The sequence below is a fragment of the Typopeltis vanoorti genome, chromosome 4, assembly GCF_054136105.1.
Source record: "Typopeltis vanoorti isolate ZY-2024b chromosome 4, IOZ_Tvanoo_1.0, whole genome shotgun sequence".
In the NCBI taxonomy this organism is placed as follows: Eukaryota; Metazoa; Arthropoda; class Arachnida; order Uropygi; family Thelyphonidae; genus Typopeltis; species Typopeltis vanoorti.
The window spans coordinates 48,486,212-48,505,144 of NC_143552.1; the positions used below are offsets into that span (position 1 = coordinate 48,486,212).

Genomic DNA, 18,933 nt, shown 5'->3' on the forward strand with positions numbered 1-18,933 from the left:
AAAATCTTTCATACCAGTCTTGAATATAGGACTAATTCGTCACAAAAACAACTGAAATCTAGTCGTTTTTGTGGGTAAACTATTTAACATCGAACTAGCAATCTCTTTTAATTGCAGTTTGAAACTGTTCCCAGTTGAATTGTCGATTATGGATATTTCTGCTGTTTCAAGAGAACTAACTTAATGGCGATGACAAAGTGAGAATAAATTAAAAGAGTGCCAACGATGGTGGTACATTTGTAAAAATCCGGTTACTATGTCAAAAGTTATAGCAGCTTAAGAAATGTTGATATGTTTTTAGGTGTGTGTGTTTTGTATAATACATAAACTTGTATTATACTTATTAAAAATTGTTTTTTATCTCCGTCACTCATTTAAGGACTCTAGCAAAAGGATTTTATTCAAATTTGGTATTTAGAATTCTTTCAAAAGTTTGAGATTCAATTTTCCAATTAGATAATTTTCCGAGATACAAAGAGGAAAAAAATCGAAATCATATATCACGATATCGCTAATCTGAGAATGTTTCAAATTACTTTCAGAATTTCATCGAACTCTATAATCTTTTAATCAAATTTGGGATTTAGGGTGCACTTTGATTTCAATCAGATCTTTTTAAAATGGTTTTATATTTCGCAAAAAAAAAAATCATTATTCTGATATGTCATCAGCTAATATGATTTTTAACGTGAAATTATAACTGTTTATTATAATTCCACAGTTGCTCAATAAAATTTACAAATTGTGGTATTCAGAAGTTCTTAAAACGATTTCTTATCATTTAAAATTTTGCAAAAAAAAAAAAAATCGGGCTCGGAACCGGCATATGGCTTAGATGTATTCATGAATCCATGTGTGTTCACCAGGGCCGGTTTGTCTGTTCTACGGGACGAAAAACCCGAGTTTCCGAGTGGGAAAAAAAAAACTTACCTCCGTAATCGATCCTGATGATATATTCTTTCTCCCTCAAATTGTGTTTTAGAAAGAAAAAAATCATCCTATATCGTCTTCATAAATCATTCATACTAGGTCTATTATATACAATACAGCATTCAAGCAGGCCTGTATTCAGCCCAAATCCTTCTCCCCTAAAAAGAAGATAAAATTCCGCCATCAAACTATTGTTGCATTACCTTCACCTAAGTTCTTTAGCAGGTAATGGAGTAAGTCTTCAACAGCCAACTTCTTTACCAATCAATCTGTATTGGAGATCACTAATCAACTGGCGGAGACTCGCTAATTGATTCGTGATCGCCACTACAAATCTCACAATTCTTGATCTACAGCAGGTCTCTTAGCTAATATTGCCTACTCTTTGAAGACACAATGAAGCCACTATCTTAGGATCTTTCTTTAGCCTTTGTAACTGGATCATTAGTTTTTCGATTTGGAATCTGAAGAATTTCTACTCTTCAGATTCCCCAACACCGCTTAAGTGGAGTTTAGCACTTTCGCCAACGCTATTCCTTCCTCCGATACATATACATTTCTCATAAATCTCAGATCATATCTATAGTTTTGCTGATGACAGCACAAGATCTTCTGTAACCAATATCTAAAATACTGATCTCTTCGCTCTATTCTAGTACGATGAGAGCAACCTAAACCTGAATATTACCAAAACATATTTCTATCTTATTTCTCGTAAGAAAGCTCTGACTTCACTTTATCCTACCTTGGATAAAACTCAGATATTCAAGTTAAAAAAAATCCTACGTGGGCTGACTTTAACCTCTAGCATTTCTTTGAACAAACAAACAAATAACACATAGACACACAAAACGTCTTAAGCTTTTCTAGAATATTTTCATGTGCGCTGTTTCGTAAAACTAACCATCGTCATTCCTCTACTTTTCTCTGAACCTACAAATATAAGAGCAGCTGCTCGTCAACAACACCCATAACACAGCTGAGCTTCAAACTTGCCGAACCAACTTGTCTTCCTCCTCTATTGATCTACCTAACAGTGTTCTTTGGATCAGCCTTGCTCACACTGTTTTCCCAAAGGACTATAACCTCCAGCTGTTTAAGAAACACATGAACAGGTTCTTTCGTTCTTTCGCACTAACCCCCCCCCTCTCTCTCTCTCAATACACACACACACTGGAATTTCAGTCCTATGTAAATTCATCTATCTTTTGAAGTGAACAAAACACTGTCAAGCTGATAAACAAACTCTTGTTTTAAATTTAAAAAGTAAAATTATCAGCTACAAAGTCTACTCTTTCCTCCACCGAGAACACACCAATCGCCAACCTATCAATACGTACATAGAATACAGAGGTTGGTCAAGTGAAAATATGAAAATATATTAAACTTATGATATAGGTAAAATACATGAAATTCTGCAATATTCAACGAAAATAAAATAGCTCGCTCGTTTCAGTAGGCATCAGTTGATCTAACTATGAAAATAAAAATGCAAACACACCAAAGTTATAAACAATTAACAGTAATAATAGTAATACATTTTTCTGTACCTAATTCTCTCATATTGCTTTCACTAACTATTAACTTCGCCAATAAAAACTGACATGAATAAAATATGCACTACACTGTATCAGACGACGCTCGAGTTTATTCGTATAATGTGCATGAGTCAGTATTTTCTCATACATCAAAGCTCGTCGTGAATAGAGTCAGAGGTGGCGTATAAACTAGTCTGCTTGAAGTAGTTTGTTTAAATTATCACATTAGGATAAAGAATTAATTAAATAAAGGTACCATAAAATAAACACACAAGAGAAAAAGCTACACTTACTTGGGTTTAAAATTTTATATTTTTATCTAATATAACACTATTTCCACACAATTAATAATACCACCCGCGTTTACAGTTCAACTACTATTGAAAATGAGTCACTTATTTTGGGTCGGAGGCTATTTGTATCAGAGAGTAGCAGGAAAAAACGTAAATACATCACCTATGAAATTAACGCTCAAAACTAGCCAAAACAATTTAAAACCGAATGCAGTTATAGAAAACAAAATAATACCAAACGAAATAATCGAAACACAAAAAGTAAACGAAAGCTAGTAAACTTAGACAATTAAATAAATCTATACCAAAATCTCTACAACCACGACTTATTTCTCGTATTTTCACTTACCCTTTGTCTTCTTTATATATGCATGTAATAAGAAACTAATATGTGAAAAATAAATAAAACACTAAAAAAATTTATAAATCCTCTAAAACCTATTATTCCTCAAAGGGAGTATAGTTGAACTAGTTTAGTCCTAACTAAATTTTTGAAGTCAAGTGGGTAGCCAGTTACCATCATTCAGGCTTTGCCTGATAGTAAGCTCGAGCTATCAATGCATCAAGACTGTTCAGGAGAGAGAGAAAGAGAGAGAGAGAGAGAACATGGCAGAAAACTGCTGCAACTCGTATATATATCTGTCACATTCTGCAGTCAATTTATTTGAGATGCGAACTTAAGAACCAGGGATTCAGGAAGAGAAAGAAAGAAATAATAAATAAACACTTCCTACGTGGGCCAAAGTTCAACTAAAGCAGGAATACACTGAGGAAAAGTTTCCCTAGTCAGCAAATGAAATCGAATCCATAATGGGTTTTCTTTAAACAGCGTTAAACCATGGAAGCAAACGCTGATTCCAAAGGGATACATCAGCATAAAGAAAAAAGATGATTTTTATTAATTATCGATTTGGTGTACTATTGAAATTTTCCAAAAGTAAAGATATAATATAGTCCTCAAATAGTTATAGATCCTTCAATTTTTGTTTTAAAATCATTTTTACTTTTTTCTTTTGTTTTAAATGTATAAATTCCTATGTTATTTAGATTATGGTGATACATATTTTCAGTTGCATGAGTAATTACTTTTCAGATGTTACTGATATTAGTTTTTCATCCAGTTCAACTGTCTTGAGGGCTGAAGTGAGTGCCGTTTATAATTTCTGTTCCAGAACATCTTGCAGTATTCATTAGCTATCGATATTTTACCAAGAAATTACATGAGTGGCATTCTTCACCATATGGCGGCCGGTCCTACTTATGTTAACAAATCTTTAGAGCATTTTAACATTAATATCTTACTCCCAAAGAGATAGTGAAGCCTCCTGACATTTTTGAAAACATGTGGTAATAAGTCTCCATTCTTTTAGCCTTCACGTAGTATACTCAAACCATTAACGAATCAAAGCTCTTCATGAGAGTGAGAGAGAGAAAGAGAGAGAGAGAGAGAAGCAGATGACTGCTGCCATTTCATGATTGTTTCATAATACATGTATTATTGTCCTTGACAATGCGAGTTCTATGGTCACTTTTTGAGATGCGGTGTTAAAAATCCGTGTATCGGGAAAAGAAAACTACTTGCCCGTGATACAGTTCGACTAACTTGGGAAACCACAAAAAAATCAATCAATTAATAAATAAAAATAAAAATAAATGAAACGAAATCTCTAGTTGAGGAACAAAATATAATAGACTATAATGGTCTTTCAAGATCACCTTGTGCAAGAGAAACAAATGCACTTTCACACATAAACCATTTTTTGACTTTTATTAATCATAGATTAATTAAATAAGTTAATTGATGATGATGTTGACCTGGGTAGCTATTAAATAACTTTTCTGCTTTGCCATATGATTCCTCTGTGGCAACAGTGTTTTTTGAACGCTTTTGGGTTGAAGATGTTTATATCAACCAGTGCGAGTGTTAGACCAGAAATTTCTTTACAGAAGACTTCAGATAGCCCATGTCTAATCTTTAGTTGTGGAAAGTACGGTTAAAAGAGTTTTTTTACAAAAAATATTTATTTATTTATTATTATGAAGTCTATGTAGCTCAGTGGAAGTGGTGTATGCCACTTCGGGATAATCTTTCATAAATGCAGCAATAATACTTACCAAAGCTAGAATCCAGAAAACATGTTCAATGAATCACCCATTTGTTTGCAATAATTGATTCATCGAGATATGGCTATCTACAAAATCACATACATGACGTGTAATAGATAAACGTTTAACAGATGTTTAATAGATTGTCGTTCGGTTCAATAGATTCTCCTTGAACAAGTTGCAGTTGCTATTTGTTTCAGTGCATAACTTTTACGTCGGAGTTATGCATTGTAAGATAAGTTCATTTTACTGAAATGGCTAATATCCACTTTTAATATGGACTGGTAAAAGGAAATTCACATAAAGCACTTTGGCTATTATCAAGAGGTTTGCTCATTCCATGATTTGGAATGTTCACTCATCTTCATCACCGTCTTTTTTGCGCATGACACAGTCTACCATGAAACTGAGAGGACGAAGAACAGCGAAAGTACTGGAGACAGATACAAACGCATTGCTTCCACTGACATAGAATCCATGCTACACGAGATTATAGTGGAGGAGGATATCTATCAAGCAGTATGGAGAAACATGCATGAAATTCGGATTTACAGTACAATTTCCAACGCAAGCATTTTTTCAAGACGATCACCATCGTCAGTGTCTATTTATACTTTGTCAATGGTGATTCCTATAATAGTGTAAGGAGAGCAAACAATTTCTGTCGCGTGATTTTCACAAACGAGACTACGTTTTCTCTCGTTGGTATTTTCAGTTATCACAACGATCACATGTGAGCCAATCAAAATTCATGCAGTTACTCAGTTGAGATATTAGCAATAATTATTCCTCAACATACAAGGTATCCTTGAAGAAAGATCAATAGAGTAATATATTTTATCAAACAAGTTTGCAAGACAGAACTTTTGTACCATAATGTCTTGCAAAACTTGTAAAAAAACACAATGTACCTTTGGCTTGGAGGAAACGCATGTGGTGCATACATTATGGCAGTCCATCTCACTACTATCCTGAGTGTCTTGACTAAAGGTTTCTTGTAAATTGAATTGGTCGAGGTGGACCAGTTACATGATCCCCCCCCCCCCTTGGTCACCTGAACTAAATCCTCTCGATTTTTGTTTCTTTCCAGTGAAGAGTGCTGATGAAAGATGATGCAGAAAATTGTGGAAAATCCATGTATGCACAGAAATTTTGATCATATCAGGCTGCAAATATGCGATATCACAAAGGCTAAGTGGCTATATCTTTGTGCGATATCACAAAAGCCAAGTGGCTAGCAATGGAGGTTCATTTTGCGAGAGTAAGTTCATTATACAGTGTCATTTGCCAATTATGCTTATTTATTGATATTTTGCATTATATATTGCCAGTTCTCATACAGCAGTTATAAAAGTTGTCTCAGAAAGGCGTAATTGTTTACTTGCTCCATGTTTACTGGAACTTTTTCGTTAGTTTTGACATATAAAACGACATTGAGGTTTGAAATCGCGTGCATATTCATTAATCTCACTCATGAATGCTCTTACAGAAGTTGATGGAATGAAAACAGAAGTTCATGCAATGAAAGAGAATAAGTAAATTAGTTTTGGATGTATGAGGTTGTGTGATTTCTCTAATCACTCTGTCACAACTGTGTTGTGACAGAGTGATTGGAGAAAGTCTCTAAGAGTTGAGTCGTGAATTATCCTTTTTTTCCAATTTATGAGACCAAAAAATTCTAGAGAGGATTTTAGTACCCAAAATGAGAGAGCTACGTTTTAAGGGTAGGGAATTTGTAGCGTGTTAGCAGTTGTACTTGTGAAAAGTAGTGTTTTGAGAAGAGGAGGGAAAAAAAAACTTAATTTTTGAAGTTGATGAAACTATAGATTTATATTGTGGCTGTTCCAAAAGGTCCTAAATATTTCTTCAACTTCAGAAATGAATAGTGCTTACATTGTGGTAGCACATCTATATCTACGTTTTTAATTTTGCAGAATTTGAAGTTTGTGGTTTTTTCGAGAATATCTTTACACCACTGATCCACAAAAATTCATAATTTTTATTCTGTTTTTGCTTTTCTTGTCTGGTATAGTAGATTCTGGTAGAAGGTGTTAAACATTCCGATAGGAAAATTGTTGTATATGATGCATTCAAACCATCATCATCATCATCATCATCATATTCAGTTAACCAAATTCTCAGTCAAAGAGCAACAATAAACATGAAACACAATAATCCAATCTTTGACAGACAAATTAATTCGGTTTGGGCGTTATCCAAAGGCTTAGGAATTGACTAGATATCGTAGTAAAATGTGAGATGTCCCTGATAGTGCCGTTTTCCGCAGTTAAGATGATGTTATTTCTGATGCCCAACTTTTCCAGATGTTTCATAAATGTTCTTGTTATCACTCCTAGTGCTCTTGTGACAATGGGAACTGTTGTTGCTTTCTTGCTCCAATGACATTGAATCTCAATCTCAAGATCCTTATAACTGGTCAGTTTTTTCATATACTTTTTCTTCTACTCTACTATGCTATCCCTCTGGTATTGCAACATCAGTGAATGTATATGTTGTTGTTTGATTACTATGATGTCTGGTATATTATGTTCAAGATGTCTATTTGTTTGAATTTTAAAGTCCCATAATATCTTGGCATTTTCATTTTCAATAACTTTTTCAACTGTAATCGCTCTCAAAGATTTTGCAAGTTAGGAAACCATATTTCCTTCACAAGCTCCGGTGTACCGCTTTTGTTACCCGATCATGTCTTTGTTTAAGTCTGTATGGGAAATCATGCTGCAAAAACTGATTAGATGGTCCACTGTCTTTTCGTTATCTCTGCACATTCGGCATTTGCTATCGTTACAGATATTTTCACTCTTCGTCTTTATTGCCGTTTTGCAGTCCGTGTTCTTAAGCAGCAAGTATCAGACCTGTCTCTTTCTTGATGTTATGCTGCCGAAGTCTTTGCTAAGTTAAACAATTACCAACCTTCCCTTCAATATCTCTCAAATAATGACCATGGAGTGATTTATTTTTCTAACCTTTCCTGTCTTTTGCTTCTCCTTGTACTGCTCTTTTGAATCTGCTACATTCACTACATTTTTGTAAGTTTCAATTAACATCTTTCCTTCATGTAACCGTTCAACGCTGGTTTTCCTTCTTCTTCTTCTTCTTCTTCTACTGCTTCCTTGAGTTGTAAAAGACCACATCCTTCACTTTTCCTGACTATGTATAACCAGTGGTGTGTTGGGACCGGCTCGTGCGAGCCGGTTGTTAAAATTTTTCAAATTTAGCGAGCCGGCTGTTAATGTTTTTAAGTCGGGCGAGCGGTTATTAAAATTCTTTATGAAAGGATAGATGATGAATGGTGGTATATACTTTTTCTCGTAAATATTTTGAAATTGTTTAATAAACACTTACATATATTATTATTATTATTATTATTATTATTATTATTATTATTATTATTATTATTATTATTATTATTATTATTATTATTATTATTATTAAAAATAAATGCATAAAGGAGAATTCACAAACACAAACTCAATTTACGAACGAGAATTTGGAAATGATTTTATTTACTAAACAATGTCTGTATTCATTAAAACACAAACACGTTATCAAAACTCCCGAACTGGGTATTTGAATAAACAATAATGCCTTATTTTTCAGCGAATTTCCAACAACTTGCAACATTAAGTTCTTGAAAATACAACATTGTTGCACTATCGATAACTACACAAATTCGTCGCAACGGCTACAGTCTCTAGTCATTTGATCGACTATGAGTGGTAATATTAGTGTTACATTTTTTTTTTTTGTTCAGGATTTCATTTGATAATAGGTAATTTGTAGGTAATATAGGAAAATTTTCCTTAATATATTGAAAGTTTATTTTTCACTTGGTTAGACTATAATAAATTTAGTTTAATCCTTTATCCAAGTGCGAGCAAACAAAGTTTGCGCCTGAAAGTATCTTCAGGACTGGGGTAAGGTAGTACAACACCGGGAAACTCATTGCAAAGGTGGAGAAAGATAACATCACTCCTATCTCAGTATCGCCCATAATGCAAAACACATCTCCTTGCGGATATGTATAATGTTTTGCATTAAGGGAAGGGCCACTACCCAGACTAGTTTCGACCTTTATTGAGCTCTCCTCGGTGGGAGTCAGTCCCAAGTGGAGATACCAGGCAGAAGCATTAGCAAGGTCATCTCTACCTATAGGAATTGCCAAACGGTGTGCCACCTTTCTTTATTAAATTACTCTGGATTTAGAGAAAGATGTTGAAAGTTTATTTTTCACTTGGTTAGGCTCCCACTGAGGAGACCTCAATGAAGGTCGAAATTAGTCTGGGTAGTGACCCCTCCCTTAATGCATAACATTATACATATCCGCAAGGAGATGTGTTTTGCATTATGGGAGAGACTGAGATAGGAGTGATGTTTTCTTGCTCCACCTTTGCAATGAATTGCTCGTTGTTGTACTACCTTACCCCAGTCCTGAAGATACTTTCAGGTCAGGCGCAAACTTTGTTTGCTCACACTTGGATAAAGGATTAAACTAAATTTATTATAGTCTAACCAAGTGAAAAATAAATTTTCAACATCTTTCTCTAAATCCAGAGTAATTTAATAAAAAAAGGTGGCACACCGTTTGGCAGTTCCTATAGGTAGAGATGACCTTGCTAATGCTTCTGCCTGGTATCTCCACTTGGGCCTGGCTCCCATTGAGGAGACCTCAATAAAGGGCGAAACTAGTCTGGTTAGTGGCCCTTCCCTTAATGCATGACATTATACATATCCGCAAGGAGATGTGTTTTGCATTATGAGAGATACTGAGATAGGAATGATGTTAGCTTGCTCCACCTTTGCAACAAGTTGGTAGGTGTTGTACTACCTTACCCCAGTCCTGAAGATACTTCAGGCGCAAACTTTGTTTGCTCACACTTTGATAAAGGATTGAACAAAATTTATTATATTCTTTAATATATGTTTTTATTTCGGTTTTTTTCTTTTTTTTTAAATAATTAAAATAATTTTAATCAGGGTTTTGCGGTCGAAAAAGCGGATAGCCGTTAGTTGAAAAAATGAAATAGAACGAAACTTCTTAAACATTAAAAGGACAAAATTTGAAAAAGCAGAAACAAAGACATCTGAAGATACAATAGAACTTTGTGAAGAATCAAATTTTTCATATAAAGCGAGCCGGTTGTTAAACATAAAGCAAGTCGGTTGTTAAAAATTTACCAACACACCACTGTGTATAACCGAGCTACATCAGTGCGTAGGTGCAAGGAATGATCAGTCATTAATTTTCGTGTGTTTTACAATCAAGTTAATCGACTTGGATCCAATCAATTAACCCTGATGTGTATCTCATCACAAAAATGACCCATGTTTTGATTGTCGTTAGTGTTGCCTCCATTCATTTGTACTTTACAGCTTTTCTAACTCTTCGGATATTCAGACATTGTTTTATTTTTGATTTCTGAGTTCAAAATGTCATCTGCCTCAAAAATTTCTAGGTATTTTTAGAATTCGTACTGTGACAAATTTTTAATTTTCCTTCCATCTGTAAATGTGATTCCTTTGCTTCCCCACGAACTATGGAGAGTGGTGCGCATTTCTGAAGTCCAGATTTCATACAATATCTTCATTGAAGACTGGGAGTGTATTGAGCAGTGACTCAATTTCTCTGGATGATTTTCGAAATCAGTGCTACGAGAAACAATAGAGGTGATAGTGAGTCATCTTGGAAAATTCCTCTCTTGATATTCACTATACACAGATTATATCCATTGATTATTAACTGAGTTTTTCACTTGATCATGACAGCTATTAGGAATTTTCTGATGTTTCATTCACTCCAAAAATGTTAAAACAGTTTCAAATGCAACTGTGGCAAAGAGTCGGATGCTTTCTAGTATTCAATTATTCCATATATAAGTTGCCTTTTCGAATTTATCAAAATGATTTTGCAAATTTTGTTCCGCTGCAGTTTTTTCAACACTCCTTTTGTTCAATAGGCAGAAGGTGGTGCCGTGATAAATATCGACTGATCGAAGTTTCTAGAAGTTCAGTAAGCAACTTAAATGTTGGCAGGCAGGAACGTTATTGGGAGCTAATTACTTGGAACAGATCATTTTTCTTTCTCTTTCAAAATCAGAATTGTCCTTCCGGTTGTCATTCACTCTTCAATTGAATCTGTTTACAATAATTGCTAAATTGTTGAGACAATCGTGCATGATTTACCCATGCACAGTACTACTGTACTATAGGTTGGCCAACCAACCTCCTGTGTATGGACCCAACATAAAAAAAGAAAAAAAAAAAGATTACTGGGCAAGTATTTAGTCAAAATCCATGCAATTCAACTTTGTCTGCTAACGGTGGAGTCTGATTGCGCATTAGTCTCGAAAAAAAAAAAAAAATAGGGTTAAAACGGCCTCTCTTACTCCATATGGGGAATAAAGCCGTTAGCGATTTTATTATTATTATTATTATTATTATTATTATTATTACAAAAGAGGTGGTGGCATTGTGGCATTTATCAAAGAAAAATACAATGTGACAGAAAAACAAACTCACTTCGAACATGCGGAAACACTAATTTTGGAAATCACAAATAGCCACGATAGCATCAAATACACAATAAACACAATATACAGACCCCCCAGATAATAATCCACTCAGTTTTCTTCACGAGTTAGAAACATGGCTAAGCGGCATCGAACCGCGTACAACACATATGATCATCCTAATAGGAGACATTAATATAAATACTCTTGACCACGCTTCTTGAACCACTAACACATATCTTGATATACTAAGTCAGTACAACATAAACCCTGCCATTAACTCCCCAACAAGAGAAGAAATACTCAATAACTCACTAACACAATCATGCATGGATCATATCAACATACGGGCTCCCATCCATACATATACATCATCAGTAATTAACGTAAAAATTGCCGATCACTACTTTGTCTCAACTTCGTTTTATTACGTTTCCTACCCCCCCCCCCTCCCACCACCAAAAAGTCGACAAAACTCGATCATACTAAAGAGCATTGTCGATAACCAAGTAAAAAATACAGACTGGAATTCCCTACTTAAAATAAACGATCCTGTAACATTATACGAGAATTTTCAACTAAAGTTCACAGAAATATACAAAAAAGCAACAAAACCTACACAAACGAGGCGACAAACAGACCACAATCCATGGATAAATGACGACATACTAAATACTATTACTGTAAAAGAAAATCTATGGAAAAACTTAAAAAGTCACCCAGTAACACACATTTACAAACCTTATACAAAAACACACGAAATAAACTAACAACAAAAATTCGTAAGGCAAAAAGACGCTACTACTTCCAAAAAATCATGGAATATAACGACAACATTAAGCAAACATGGGCTACACTAAACGAATTAGTAACCCGAATAAAGAACACTTCAGCACAAGATTTTATTGCAAAAAGCTTCGGTCAGGACACAAACCAAGAGGAACTAGCAGACTCATTCAACCATGCTTTCACAAACAACATCACACAACTCAAAAAAGACAAACTACCAACGATCAACAAAAAACTACCGACACAAAGTCAACAACAAACGATGTATTTTCTACCCATAACAAAACAGGAACTGAAAGAAGCAATCCTACAACTAAAACCAAAGACCACTCCAGGAATAGACAAAATAAGACTCACAGACCTTATAACACACTTTGAACAAATAAATCCAATACTTTTGAAACTCGTCAACATAACATTCGACACAGGCATTATTCCACAATAACTAAAAACTGCAGTAATTAGGCCAATATACAAACACGGCAAAAGAAACGATACTCAGAACTACAGACCAATAGCTACACTACCAGTCATCTGAAAAATTCTAGAAAAAATAACACACACCAGACTACAGAACTATTTACAGAAGTACAACATCATCTCACAAAACCAATACGGCTTTCAGAAAACAAAAAGCACCATTACTTTATTAGAAGACATCGCCGACACAATAAACAAAGCTCTCGACAAAAACAAGTACGCCGTCCTTATACTGCTGGACTTAACCAAAGCATTTGACACACTTGAACATGACATACTACTCACCAAACTATACTCAATAGGTATAAGAGGAACACCGCATACATGGTTCAAGAACTACCTCTCAAACAGAACACAAGTAACAAAAATAGGTACATGTCACAGTCGGAGTATATAAGTAAAACACGGTGTACATCAACGTGCCATATTATCACCCACTCTATTCAACATATACATTAACGATGTTCATAACATATCCATAAGAAGTCAAATATTTCAATACGCAGATGACACTGCACTACTAGCAATCCACACAGACATTAACATAGCTCTCTGCAAAGCACAACAAGACATAAACGAAATCACAACATACTTCCACCAAAACGCAATTCTAATCAACGGAACCAAAACAGATGTTGATAATACACAACCCAAGAATCATACGCCCCCTCATCACTATCGATATATTGTCACACATGCCGCTGCATTAACAACAAAAATACCTGACAATGTTCCAAAATCAAACCTGTATCACATGCAAAATACCTCGGTCTCTATATAGATTCCCACCTTAAATGGACAAAACATATAGAATACCTACACACCAAACTCCGGATCATCGCAGCCAAACTCTTCCAAGTTAAAGACATCATTCCACCCAACATAAAAAAACTCCTATATCACGGTATCTGCGAATCCCTACTCAGATACGGAATAACAGTCTATGCAAATACATCAAACAGCCACCTAACAAAATTAGAAACACTACACAGGAAAATCGTGTCAATAGTGATCTGGACACCTTACACGCAACAACCAATATCCGACAAGCACATGGCGATACACAGAATTCTGAGCATTAAAAACCTGAAACACTATATGATATTAACAAGGAATTACTTCAACATCACCTATCGAAACAACAGAGACACATATCGTATAACACGACCTACGACAACTCTCTACATCCCCACACCCTTCAACAACTCATACGGTTCTTTTGTGAGATCACATCAGATACCCACGCAACCCAACAACCTACCAAGAAAGTTAAGAAACCATTAACACTAATATACACATCACAAATCAGTAGCATCCAATGCCTACATCCCATACATAAACAGTAGCAACAACACAAATAGTGAAGGCAAAATCCCACTCTCTTCATAAAAGCTAACCCAAGCTTCGAAGTAGGTGGGATTAACTTGCCTCACTCATCTACGAGTAATCCTTATAAGCAAACGCAGAAATTTGTATGTATAATCACTCTTTCTCAAACTTAAAAAAAAATAAAATAAAATAAAAATAAAATAAAAAATAAAAAATTATACAAAAAATTCTGTATAATCTTCATTGTTAATATTAGAAGAACATGTGTTGTAAATACATAATATAAAGGCAAAAAAGTATTATTAAAAAAAAAATTTAATTGAAATCCAATGTAGGAATTGCAGCACTTAGTGCTGAACTCTGTAAAATTATAAGGTGCAATGTCACACAAGATGTTTATTGTATGTATAAATATTTTAGCAATCAATAAAAATATTTTTTAGCAAAAAATAAAATAAAATAAAATAAAATAAATTTCAAAAATGCTTATCCTAGCTTCGAAGACAGTTGGGTTATAAAGCTATAATATAATCCTATCACTACAATTAACTCCCAGGTCATTTTACCATAACCGATATCCTCTATAGAACATTGTCCCTCTTCTTAACGCTTAAAAATATTATTTACTCCTACGACAATCTGTTTCATCCCTAGTTACATATTCTTCACTCTCTTTGTCTATATCATAAAAAAATACACACACACACACACACACACACACACATATATATATATATATATATAATGAAACAGGTAATCATGTTATTTACTCTATGTAACTGTGAACTATAACTGCAAACTGTTACTGTGATAGTTATAATAATATCACATGAATTGTACCACTATATGAATTGCACACTGTTAAAGTTCGATATGAATTGGAATCTGAACTTAACCACATGTGAGAAATTGTAGTATTATTTTCCTAATTGACAATTGACATTCATGACTTTAGGGATGAAGCAAGATGCTTTTCATATTCCCCGCTATCTGTTGTGGTTACAGTGAGGGTAAAATTTATGAGCAGTTTGCTCGCCCTGAATGGGCATGGAGATTATACATCGCTATGGGATGCTAATATAGCTTTTGGTCTTCTATATTTGAATATGTCAGTTGGATCGTATGCTGCAGCTTGCTGAACCAAATCGTTGGGATGTGTGGACGTCTTTAGGAAAATCTTGGTTGCTAAGGATTGTAGAAAAGAGAAAATATAGGGAATATTTGTGTCTCTGTGGAGTTGATTGTTTCTAACATACCACGGGGAGTTCAGAATCATTCTCAAGCACTTGTTCTGCACTCGCTGTATTTTGATAATGTTAGCATTAGAGGTGTGGCTCCAGGCCGGAGAGGCATAGGTGATTATAGGACGAATCGTCATCTGGTATAGTTGCAATTTGATTCTGTTGCTGAGCTTGCTATTTCTATTAATTAGCGGATAGATCTGAGCTATGGCTTTAGATGCCTTTGTGCAGCCAGGCTTGGTGTGCTGATTGAAAGATAGCTTTTTGTCGAGAATTACACCCAGGTAATTTGTTTCTGTCTGCCAGGGAATTTTAGTATTGAATAATAACACATCTCCTACAGGACTACAGGAGACATTGGCCTTTTTGAGAAAAGAACGGCTGAGCTTTTCTGGGGGTTGACTTCCAATCTCCACTTAGAGAACCAACCCTCCAGCTTTAGAATGTTTTCTTGAAGCTTTCTGGTAATGAAATGGGGTCTGAGAGATCGGGTTAGTATTGCCGTATCGTCCACATACAGGGCCAAAATGGAAGTCATTGGATTGTGCGGGATGTCTGACATGTATATAGAGAACAGCAATGGAGCCAGTAGAGATCTCTGCGGCACTCCAGCAAGGATGTGGCGCTGGGAGGATATAGAACCGTTGATTTTGACTTGCATTGATCTATTCGGAAGATATGAATGGATTAAATGAACCATTTTTAGTGAGGTACCGGCTGAAATAAGTTTGTGCAGGAGTCCAAAATACCAGATTTTGTCAAATGCTTTGGATAAGTCTAGGAAAACAGCGCCTGTGCACTGGTGCCAGTTGTAGCTGGTGGTGATGTATTCGACAATTCTGTGGATTAGCTGGGTAGTACTATGGTGTTGCCTAAAACCAAACTGTTCTTTAGGGAGGATGTTTATGTCATTTACTGAGGTTTGGAGTCGTGAGAGGATGACCTTCTCTGCGACCTTAACCAGATTTGAGATGAGACTGATTCGGCGATAATTTTGCGGTAGGTGTGGGTCTTTGCCTGGCTTATGTATAGGAATTACGTCAGCCAGTTTCCAGGTGGAAGGAAAATAGTGAAATCTTAAAATTGCATTTATTATACTGGTCATGCGCACTGCTGCTTTTCGGGGCAGAAGTTTAATCACCCGATTAGTAATGCCGTCTGGCCCAAGAGCTTTTTTGTTCTTTAATTTTTTAATAATGTCATACATCTCAGCAGGTGATGTTGGTGCAATATGGTCAGTGCTGGTGATAGGAAGTTTGAGTGAGTGTCTGACCTTGCTGTGAATCTTATATATGTGGTCAAAGTCAAGGTTTCCATACGAAGGCCTGCATTGCTCCTCTAAGTTGTATGCTATAACTTCTGCTTTGTCTACATCTGTGTGAGCAAGACCCTGGTCAGAGAATATTAGGGGAAGGGATCTGTCTTTGTTTCTGATATTTTTCAGTAGTCCCCAGATGGAGTGATCAGTAGGTGAAATGGAGGATAGCTTTTCATCCCATACTTGGTCTCTATGAGCTTTGAGTGCATCTCTTACTGCCCCATTTAATCTATTTTCCTAAATTGAACTGTATATATATATGTATGTTGTTTGACAGGTAATAAAGTGTTATTTGACTACGGGTATTATCATATTATTAAAATATATGTATGTATACGTACAATTTATTTGATAGATAATAAAGTGATATTTGACATTTGAAATATAAATGATTATTATTGTTGCTGTTCTTGTTGTTATCTACTTCCATTTAAATGCATCTAGAGTGACAAGGACTTGACTACCTCGAATTAACCAAATTCATATTTGTACCTTCACACTGCATGTCGCTTTTACGAAATATGACCATTGTTGTCGTATGAAATTTATTTGAATTATTTATTTTTCTTCTTATGAAGAGGAAACGCCAAAACTGTAGTATTCTGATGTCTTAAAATAATGTTCAGATAGAACAATTTAATTGTAAGTAGAGGTTTCTGTAGTTTAGAAGTTCATAAGGCATATTCCGGTAATTGGACCACATTTTTTTTTTTTTATTAAGCTAAAAACACAATATAGAAATAAAACCCGACAAGTTTCGTAAGTCGTTTGACTTACATCTTCAGGAGTAAAAGGTAACTTAAAGTTTAAAACGCTATCACGCTTCCATATATCAAGAATGTTACAGACAAGATGGCTAAATTACTAAACAAACATAACATCAAAGTAGCCCTTCTGCCGCTGGAAAAAATTTCAAGATTTCTATATCCCCCGAAACCCCCACATCATCCTTTAAAAAAACCAGGTGTTTATAAAATTTATTTTTCTTGCGGCATCTGCTACGTAGGACAGACAAGAAGATCTGGGGAAATACGCATGAACGAACACCAAAAAGATGTGCAAAACAGAAGAGAACACAAATCAGTTACATATGGAAATTTAAAGAAGCTGCAAACATGCTTAGGATTCCAACACAATGCAATAAAAACTAGGGCTTAATTCTACACCAAGTTTGGTCAGCTCTGATAAAAAAATATACCTTAGTCAGACCTCGGACATTATGAACGGGAACAACAGAATGTGGCATCATTCAGCATTGTTTAAACTTAGCACTACTTTGAATCTGCATTCTGATTTTTAATTTTATGAACAGTCAGACGGCTACAATTGTATAGTACGAACTATTTTTGAATAATTTCTCTTTTATGTGGTTTAAACTTTAAGTTACCTTTTACCCCTGAAGATGTAAGGTCAAACGACTTACGAAACTTGTCGGGTTTTATTTCTTTATTGTGTTCTTAGCTTAATAAAAAAAATATATGCCTTAAGAACAATTTAAATTGACATGTAATAATAGAGAAATTAGTTAAACCACCACCATCAATTACATCAATAATAATAGTAATATGTATGTTTTTAATCAATCAAACTTTATTATTCATTCATAATATTTACAATGCATACATGCACTCAAATGTGCATGTGTGCATTGTGCATGTATGTATTATGCATGAATGATGTAAGAACCTGTATATAATAATTTTTAAATAATAATATTTTTCAATATGAATATCATAGTTTATCATTGTACAGTGTACTTGCATATATATATAATTAGAAACATTATTATTACTTTTTAATACAAATTTTTAATACAAACTTTTTAATACAAATTTTCAATATATATATATATATATATATATATATATATATATATATATATATATATATATATATATATATATATATATATATATATATACTGAAAACGTTAGTTTTTTTATAAATATACTCGAAGATACATCATAGCATTTCAACATTTTCAATGTTGAAATGCTATGGAAAAATTTTCGTTCATTTTCAGCTTGAGCTCAGAAAATGAACGAAAAAGCTATGCAGTTTGTGACCATTAATTTTATAAATATTCGCAAGGTAAGGTCTACATTTGGAAACGCAGACTCCATTTTGTCTTCTAAAATTATTTTATAAAGTTCAACATGACTGAATCTGGTTTTAGTAGTTTATGTTGCACTCTACTAGTAGGCTATTTCACCCATCCTGTGACACCTGAATGTCATCGTAATATTCTGACTTTGACGTGGACAAAGTGGTAGTGGTAAGTGTGGAGCTTTGTTCAGCTTTAATCTTGTCACAGCCAGATACAATAGAAGTTAACTTCTGATGACTGAGATTGGTTTTGGTTATTTGTAAGATCATGTT

General features: G+C 34.5%; 1 protein-coding gene across 5 annotated transcripts in view; it reads right to left on the reverse strand.

Annotated features, from left to right (window-relative positions):
- LOC150107285 (LIM domain-binding protein 2-like) overlaps positions 1-2,827 on the reverse strand; it is a 412,695-nt gene extending 409,868 nt beyond the window's left edge. For all 5 annotated transcript variants that reach the window (XM_090391781.1, XM_090391780.1, XM_090391779.1 and 2 more), the window contains exon 1: positions 2,762-2,827. The gene's annotated coding sequence lies outside the window, so the exon portion shown is untranslated. The remainder of the gene's footprint in view (positions 1-2,761) is intronic.
- Positions 2,828-18,933: the final 16,106 nt, after the last annotated feature.